Source organism: Ornithorhynchus anatinus, chromosome 11, assembly GCF_004115215.2.
Source record: "Ornithorhynchus anatinus isolate Pmale09 chromosome 11, mOrnAna1.pri.v4, whole genome shotgun sequence".
NCBI classification, from domain to species: Eukaryota; Metazoa; Chordata; class Mammalia; order Monotremata; family Ornithorhynchidae; genus Ornithorhynchus; species Ornithorhynchus anatinus.
Genome location: NC_041738.1, coordinates 39,640,888 through 39,647,555, shown reverse-complemented (window position 1 = coordinate 39,647,555; position 6,668 = coordinate 39,640,888). Strand labels below are relative to the sequence as shown.

Here is a 6,668-nt window from a genome sequence, read left to right as displayed (position 1 = left end):
TTGTGTTGGGCTTTAGTTTGTGATCTTTTTTTCATAGGATTTATTTTCTCCCAAGCCTTCCATTTAAATTCATAATTTCTTTAGCAGGATTCTCCATCTCTCCTCTCTCTCCTCCCTCCCCCTTTCATCACCTGACTTTGGTTACTGCATATTGGAATACAGTAAAACCTGCTTTAAGCACAAAAAGCTGTGAAGGTTTAGCAATTATCTGGACAATTCCGTTCACGTAGTTGGTCCTGGTGGACAATTCAGTAAAAAAAAAATCAGTTTTAAATTTTGAGTTAATCTGAGTGCTTGCATAAGTCAAATAACTGGATCACTGTCAGATTTCCCCTTCTTTTTGACCTAAATAGAGTCAGTCAGAAGATCACTTCGGCCTCATGGCGATAACTGTAGCTTTGAGAACACTAACTCAATAAGAATTCTTTTTGACTCAAGGTTCATTCTTAAACACAAATGAAACCACTTTCCTCAAAGTTGTGACTGCAACACCATCTGCCCTGTCAAAGGGAAGCAGAATAAGTCATTATTTGGTAAATTTGATTAGTGGGAACAGCCAATCTGTATAATTAATTTTGTTTAAACACCTTTATCTTAGCATTTTCAGCCTAATATGAACAAAAGTCAAATTCATAGCACATCTCCCTTTTAGCAGGGACCTTTGTGGAAACTGGTGTTCTGAAAGAATTTGTGATAAAGGGGCAAGAGCAGAGGCAGAATTAATGGAAAGGACATACAGTAGTAGGGGATATTTGTACTAGTGGGTTACAATTAGGGGAATAGGGTTTTTTTTGGGGGGGAGGCAAATATTATTTGGGATAGTTATCAGTGTTTTGAAAATTTCAGAATCAAATGAAGCTAGAGTTTTAAAATTTGGGGTCTATTTTACCTTTTATGAATCACATAAAATAACTCAATGGCAAATATTTTTTGAGGACTATCCCTTATGGCACATACAAATGCTTCAAATGGCTAAAGAGACTCAACATCACAGTGATCTGGTGTAACTAGTAATCAGGGCTCAGGCAACATGCTTAATTTAGGTTTCAGGGATCCACGGTATATTCAAAATTTAACAATAACCAAGATGAGATTGATCCATCTTGGAGGGTCAATCAATCAGTCAATCATATTTATTGAGCACCTACTTTGGGCAGAACACTGTACTAAGCAATTGGGAGAGTATAATACATCAAAGTTGGTAGAAATTGTCCCGTGCCCAAATCTGGCTTGGCCACTTGTCTGCTGTGTGACCTTGGGCAAGTCACTGCAGTTCTCTGTGCCTCAGTTAACTCATCGGTAAAATGGAGGTTGAGACTGTAAGCCCCACGTAGGACGGGGACTGTGTCCAACCCAATTTGCTTGTACCCACCCCAGTGCTTAGTACAGTGCCTGTCACATAGTTAAGCGCTTAACAAATACTGTATTTACTATTATTATGAACTTACAGTCTAGAGGGTCCTATATCGGAGCGAAGCAAAGTTATAAACTCCCATAAGGGATCAGCCAAAACATTACACGAGTTAGCCAGGAGACAGCAAACGCTTTTATAGAACAGGAAGATGGACATCTCCCAGAAAAAAAAAATATAATGCATTTAAAAATGACTAACATTTATGACATAATGTGCCACAATACATGTTGATTCTAGAGATGATAGTTGACACTGACAAATTTACCTATCAGAAGATGAAATTTTCCCAAAAGACCAGGATTGTCTGTGGAATGGGGGAAAGGAATGGCAGCAACAGTGTCATCCATAACATTGAAGCTGTAGAAAAAATAAGTTACACAAGCACATATAGAATAGAGGGGGTATTGGAGTAGATAGGAGATAAATTTGGGATGTGGTGTGGGGAAGGCTGCAAGAGGAAGGTTGGTGTGGGGCTACTTCCCTGATGAAATCACAAAAGGAAAGACATAATCAACTATCACTTTAAGAGGAAGTGATTTCAGCCAGTCTGATGACTGAAACCTGATGGGGAACCACTGTTAATTCTTCACACAGGTACTAAGTCAATTTAAGCAGCATGCCTTAGTGGAAAGAGAACGGGCTTGGGAGTTGCAGGTCATAGGTTCTAATCCCAGCTCCGCCCCATATCAGCTGTGTGACTTTGGGCAAGTCACTTCACTTGTCTGTGCCTCAGTTACCTCATCTGTAGAATGGAGATTAAGACCCTGAGCCCCACGTGGGACAACCTGCTTACCTGGTATCTACCCCAGCCCTCAGAACAGTGCTTGGCACGTAGTAAGTGCTTAACAAATACCATCATCATCATTAAGTCAACCTGCCAGCAGTAGGATGAATGTGTATATTCATTCAATAGTATTTATTGAGCACTTACTATGTGCAGAGCACTGTACTAAGCACTTGGAATGTATAAATCGGTAACAGATAGAGACAGTCCCTGCCCTTTGATGGGCTTACAGTCTAACCGACAACTGTATATTGACAACCTTCTATTGGGAGTGAAACTATTGATAAATATTTTAACAACCTTTTCAAGGTTTAAATTTTGGGTTGGTTTTTTTTCAGGTTTAACCTTAATTAAAAATGAATACTTTAGGGGGTAGCAATGAGGTTAAATTGGATAAAGCTCCAAGAATCTATAAAGACTATCCTTTGAATTGAGTCCCAATCGGGATTGCGCTTATCAACTTTATCATACCGTACTCTCCCGAACACTTAGTACAGTGCTCTGCATTCTGTAAGTGCTCAGTAAATGCCATCGATTGATAATTGATTCCTGAAAATTGTATCTAAAGTCAAAACACTGGAAGTTGAAACCAATTATTTCATAGGAAAAGATGTTTCAAATGGGGGATTGGTTCCTGAAACAAGATTCGATAATCAGTTTTTACCTAAATTACCCAGAGATGTATATTCAGTTAATTATCAAAGGCTAATGTGTTTGTATTTAGTCAGAGAGGTTTCACAATTGGGTAGCCATCTTTTACTTCACTGGAAGTTGAAATGGACATATTAACCCACCCTGGTGATTGTGCTTGGCAATCAGGAACCCCAGCTCTCCCCATTCCCTGGTCTTTCCTTATCTGTTGTCCCTGTCCTCTTTAGATTTCCCCCCTCTCTCCCTATCAAAGCTTTAAAAATGGTTTCCCTGTGGCTCCTGTACATCTCCTAGACTGTGAGCCCATTGTTGGGTAGGGATTATCTCTATCTGTTGCCGAATTGTACTTTTCAAGCGCTCAGTATAGTGCTCTGCACACAGTAAGCGCTCAATAAATACGATTGAATGAATACCTGCCTTCCTTCCTCTCTAGCTACATCCCCCTTGCCCTCTGCACTAGTGCCCTGAAGGGGAGGGGGTAATGTTGTAAGTTGAATCCATTGTGTTGTAAAGCTGAAACATGGTATGGATTTAGAAACACGGTAAACATCGTTAACGCCTCTTGCCAAAAAAGTCTTAAATCAAGGACGGCTTGTACTCCAGTTATAATATTTATATATTCAAGTTTCCTATCTGCCCTAGTTTAAGAAAGCCATATGACGAGAACAAGCTGGTTTAACTGAAAACCATTGAGAAGTAGCGTGGTCTAGTGGATAGAGCATGGGCTTGGGAGTCAAAGGATCTGGGTTCTGATCCCAGCTCTGCCACATGTCTGCGATATGACCTTGGGCAAATCAGTTAATTTCTCCAAGCCTCAGTTGCCTCATCTGTAATATGGGTGTGAGCTGCATGTGGGTCGGGGACTGTATCCAACTGATTTGCTTGTATCTCTCCCAGAATTTAGTACCGTGCCTCCCACATAGTAAGCACTTAAACAAATACCATAAAAACAAACAAAGAAAGTTGCCTTTAAAGAATCATCAGTGTTATCAATTTATATGAAAAAAATTGTTTAAAGCTAACATGTCTCTTTTTATTGCTTTTAGTAAATAATTTCTTGAATGGTGTAGCATGAATAAAAAATATATATAAAAGTAATAATTCAGAGAAGTAGCATGGCCTAGTGGGAAGAACATAGGCTTGAAAGACAAAAGACCTTGGTTCTAATCCCCTGTCTGTTGTGTGTCTACTGCGTGACCCTGGGTAAGTCACTTAACTTCTTTATGCCTCAGTTAGTTCATCTGTAAAATGGGGATTCAATCCCAGCGAAGTAGAGTCTTCTGCATAGAAGTGGCAGCTGAAGCCTTGGGAGTACCTACTTTCCTACTGTCTCCTTTTTCGACTGTGAACCCCATGTGGGACAGGACTGTCTCCAACCTGATTAACTTGTACCTTCCCCGGTGCTTGGCACATAATAAGTGAGTAGCAAGTATTAATATTACTATGATGATTATTATATTTTAACTGGTGCCATGAGAACAAAACATTGAGAACAAAATTTGAAATATCCAGGCCATTTAAAGATGGGCTGTTGGAAATGCTTCGGAAGAAGAGCTGTAGTTGCCCAGCCTGCTGAGAGGAGGTCTGGTAGGCATTGATCTTGGGAGGAGAGTTCGATTCTTCGCTTTGCTAGATAAAGAGAAATTAGAAACCTCAGTACTGAAAATATCAGGATATACGTAGAATAGGTGAGCATGGGAATGGGGCAAAGCAGTGCATGAACATGAGGTTTTTTGTTTTTTTCTGTTTTGTGTCTGGTAAGCGAATGAGAGGTGCCACTAATGAATCCACAGAGGTAAAACATCTTACTTATTGGCCCAAGCAGTGGGAAATAAGCGCTAGTGCGTAGGCTTATGTTCTCTGACCTTCAGCTTCACTAAAGTGTAAGAAGAAAACACAAAGATGAAAAGGACCATAAAGATGAAACGGTTCACAAAGAGGTATTACTTGTTTATAGAACAGTCTGTAGGGATAATAAGGGTTTGTAAATGAGTTCAAAAGGATAATGTGTATGGAAATATGAGTCTGGGAGAGAATGCATTTAAAAGCATATCCAGTGAATCTGGTGTAATCTCAGCATTTCACTAACTTGCAGAAATATATTAAGTAAAAATAAATTTCAAATGTCTGTGGCTTCACTGTGAGCCATTTCATAGGAACAAAAAATCCATCTGCAAAATATGGAAACCATCTTGGGTTAAACAAGCGCCAGAAAAAAATTATAACTGTAAAAACAAAATGTCGGCCATCATTATTACAGTGGCCGTGTTGTTTCCAATAACAATTTGGCATTTTATTTAGTCTGTAACAATCTATAATTTAAATATAAAATAAAGATTTTTCTTTTTATTTCCCTCTGAAGTAGTGTGCCAAGCAAAGCAGAGCAGAATCTAACATCTGTTGATGATTAAAATGAGCTTTCCTATGGGTCCTGAATACAAAGTAAACATGGATTTTATCCATAGTCAACAGCATTTACAAATGTAAAGGGAGGAAGCTACTGAGTTTTTGAAGAATGAGCTGCTAGGGAGGAAATATAAGTATGGAACAGCAGATGGCGATAATTAGTTCCATATCGTGAAAGGGCTTCTATTTTAAAAAAACAAAAAACAACAAAAAACAAACCCAACAATGGAATGATGTTATGCTCAGTTGCCCTTTTAGTAAAGCAGTCTTTGAAACCTCCTTTCATACCTTCCCCCTTCTAGAAAAAAATATGGGTTCTGACTGCCAGATAAGTCTGGCAACAAATGCGTCTGTAAAATTGGAATTTGGGAGAACCTTTGGGATAATAGAAGGGAAGAATTTTTCTGGTGAGCAGTGAAACCCAATGCAATTGATCATGTGTGTGTGTGTGTGTATGTGTAACCTCATGGTATGGCAGGGCAAAAAGAAAGCATCTGAAGATGCTCCACCCTAATCATAATAGCTTGAACGTTATGGCTTTTTTGTTTTTAAGTTTCCCGAAAGGATTAGGCCCTGGTGGTACGTATTGCAGTTGAGTTCAGTTTACTTGGAGACTCACTGTTTGGACAGGGGGAGTCCAGACAGCCAATCCATATGTTTATCAGATTTGCTTTCTGATTCATCAGGAATGTGCGCTGGAGACGGGGTCTATCTGGGGATGACGGCCTCCCCGCCGAAATTTTTCCTAGCTTTTGTGGACTCTGGAAACTACCCCGAGACTATCCAGAGAGGGGAGGAATAGAGGGCGACTAAACCTCGGACGATCTGGGTCAGGTGGATCTAGTATCAGGGTACCTGAAAGAGGGTTGCAAGTCGGAGACTAAGCTTCTGCTTGAGCCTCTGCTTGGTGTAATCATCTAGATTTCTCTCACCTATTGCCAGCTTCGGTTGGGTGTTGAGCGTACGACTTAACGGATGTGGAATGGAATCACGGTACAGAACGTAACTGTGTCTTCCCAGCTACAAAACTCGCAAACACGGACAGAAGGGGAGAAGGCGACCAACTGCAAAGAGGAAGGAGATCAAGAAGCAATCAACGGTATTCGAGTGCCTGGTGTGGGCAGAACACTGAGTTAAGCGCTTGGGCGAGTGAAATAGAGTTGATAAAAACACAACCCCTGCCCTTGAAGAGGTTAAAAGAGAAGCAGCGTGGCTCAGTGGAAAGAGCCCGGGCTTGGGAATCAGAGGTTATGAGTACATTAAGTACATGGTTGGCATAGTGTCTGGGTGGTAGATTGGGGGGTGGCAGGTTGGGGGAGAAGATACAATTAAAACTCTCCCCTTGGTTCTTTGAAGACCCAGTCCCTGTGACCATATCAGGTTTAAAGCCCTCTATCTCTTAGCTATGTATGT

The 6,668-nt window shown here is 40.4% G+C and overlaps 1 long non-coding RNA gene across 1 annotated transcript; it reads right to left on the bottom strand.

Moving 5' to 3' along the window:
• Positions 1 to 4,281: 4,281 nt before the first annotated feature.
• On the bottom strand, positions 4,282 to 6,277 carry LOC114814986. The gene is made up of 2 exons (XR_003762771.2): positions 6,188 to 6,277; positions 4,282 to 4,478 (listed from the first exon to the last, which is right to left on the bottom strand). It is a non-coding gene; the product is annotated as an uncharacterized LOC114814986 (long non-coding RNA).
• Between the last annotated feature and the right edge of the window lie 391 nt (positions 6,278 to 6,668).